Source organism: Neovison vison, chromosome 12, assembly GCF_020171115.1.
Source record: "Neovison vison isolate M4711 chromosome 12, ASM_NN_V1, whole genome shotgun sequence".
Classification (NCBI taxonomy): Eukaryota; Metazoa; Chordata; class Mammalia; order Carnivora; family Mustelidae; genus Neogale; species Neogale vison.
Genome location: NC_058102.1, coordinates 34,520,013 through 34,522,302, shown reverse-complemented (window position 1 = coordinate 34,522,302; position 2,290 = coordinate 34,520,013).

Below are 2,290 nucleotides of genomic sequence, written 5' to 3'. Positions count from 1 at the left end.
GCATATACCTGAAGAGACCAAAAGAACAGTGATCTTGTTAATCAAAGCCTTATTGATTTTCACAGTAAATGAACCTATATTTTCAGTTATAAATAAATACTGATAGAAGGAGCTGCTTTTTTAATGACCATTTCCTGTAACATAATTCCAATTAATACCTAGTTTTCTCAAATTAAAATGCTCTAATTTTATTTACAAACTATAATAGTGAATGTTTTCCTGTGCTTTCTTTAAAAAATCAAAATTAAGCTACAATTCCACTAGAAAGTATAATTTTCAAGTTGTATCTTTATTTTAAAAAAACCCACATTGTTATAAAACTGAAAAGAATGCTTCTATGCTCAAAAAAGTAATGTATAAAACGTTACAAAACTAGAAGAATATAAATTTTTAGGAATCTCCTTTTAAATATCTTGACCATAGCTGCTATATATTGATACCTATCTTCATGAAGAAAAGAGCTGATTATAGAGGAGAATCCCATACACCTAACTTGACATCAAACAAAAAGATCAGAAATGGAAGGCACATAGAAGAATCATGAGAGAGATTGACTAAGTAATCAAAGATCAAGACTCTTGCCATTTTAAACAGTGGTTTTCAGTCTAAGAAAAAGGAAAACTGCAGACAGTAGGAATTATAATCTTAAATTCACTCATTGGCTGAATTAGATTAAGAATGTAGCATTTACACAATTGAAAATTTTCCAATTTCACTCTATATCAGTGGTGAAAATCTTGACACCTCTCTCTGAAGAGTATTCTAACTCATTATAAATTGTTGGCTGAACAGGTGTAAGTTGCCTGTCAAAGCATCTTAAGCAGTGCTTCTATCTTGGCTTAGATATCTCTAAAGGGAATAAATCTTTCAAGTTTATACCAGTATAACTCTTGAGCTGTTCTGTCTGGGAGAAAAGGAATACCTTGTAAAGTGAGTAAATAAAATACATCTAGAAGATGTAGGTCAAAAACAAATTTTATTTGTCTATCTAGTTGATAGGCATATAATTTATACAAAATTCAATATAGAATTTACAGAAGTATTTTACCTTTCAGAAGTATTCAACTGAATGAAGAGCCAATGGGCAGTCAGAGAGGAAGCAGAGATGAAACAAGGTATTATTTATTGAAATTGTGCTCCATTTGATTGGAGAGAGATCAGATATTGTTTCTTACAGAGAATAATGTGCATGACAAGGAAATGGTAAGTTTTGGCATATAGTAATAGAAATAGCCCTGAAATGAATGGATATTTTAATTTCATTTTGACAAAATTTTCTGAATTGGTTAGATATTAAACACTGTATTCAGAACCACAACAACTAAAAACAGGATAATTCATGGAAACTATTCATAGAAAAATTTTAGTAGTACATATATAAAATAATGTGCAGTTTCTATAATGCACTAGAAAACCTGCTCTAGGGCATTCACAGAAAAACATTCATCTGGGCAACCATTTCTTTCTCCACAGTGCCTAGTATGTTTCTGTTTCCTGGAATGTTTCCTGAAACATAATATGTTTCCTGGAAAATTCAATAAATAATTGCCTAATGAATGCATAAATGAGTTGTGAAATATCAGAACAGAGAGTAATTAATTCTGCATGGGGAAGCCTGGAAAGGTTTCAAAGAGAAGCTAACATTTGAATTGGGTCTTGAAAGATAAATGAAATATTAACAAGCAGTTAGAAAGCAGAGCATCCAAGCCAGAAGCAACAATATGCAGAATCAGTACAGTTTCCTGTTATATTCAGAAAAAGTATTTAGTCTGGTTTTCTTAAGCTGTAGGTTGTAAATAGAATTTAAGAGGTCCATGGTTGAAAATGGTGTGAAAATGTAATATTCTATGTTTTCTATGTAATTTTTCTATGTTGAAACTAGAGCAAAGTATAGAAATAGAGAAAGGAGTTATGTGTAATTATAATCATGGTAGGACATGATGGTGGCTTGATCTCATTTTATATGATTTACAGAGGTAGAATCAGTGGGATTTGTAGAAAAATTGAACATGAAGAATGAGAAAAATTGGAACTTCAAGAGATGCATTTGATACAGTACATCAAATATGATCTAAGCAAATGGAAAGATAGAGTTGACAAACACTCAGGAATGAGCATCTTTGCGAGGGAAAGAGCAGAAGTTCAGTATCATATACATTAACATTGGGGATATCTAGGAGTATATTCAAGCAAACAATGTTAAATAGGCAGTTGGAATATTAAATATGGAGTTTAGGAGAGTGGACAAAGCTGTAAATGTGAATTTGAAGCAGTAAGTCCTTGGGTGGCA